This window comes from Oreochromis niloticus, linkage group LG16 (assembly GCF_001858045.2).
Source record: "Oreochromis niloticus isolate F11D_XX linkage group LG16, O_niloticus_UMD_NMBU, whole genome shotgun sequence".
NCBI lineage: Eukaryota > Metazoa > Chordata > Actinopteri > Cichliformes > Cichlidae > Oreochromis > Oreochromis niloticus.
In genome coordinates this window covers 27,958,703-27,958,924 of record NC_031987.2, presented here as the reverse complement: position 1 = coordinate 27,958,924, position 222 = coordinate 27,958,703, and positions in this window count along the sequence as shown.

Genomic DNA, 222 nt, shown 5'->3' with positions numbered 1-222 from the left:
GTACTTGGAAGTTTTATGGGCGGGGGGGCTTTCAAAACAAATAAATCCTTGGTGGCAAAGAGAAACGTAGCGTGGATTCTCAGCATTTCCCTGTGTTTCCTCAGGTTTCTATAAAATTCATTCAAATATAGTTAAACTTTAAATAGATAGAGGTTTAAAGTAGCACTAGTACTCCTTTCATGCTCGCCACAAACACAAAAGGACATGTATGATTTAAGCTGG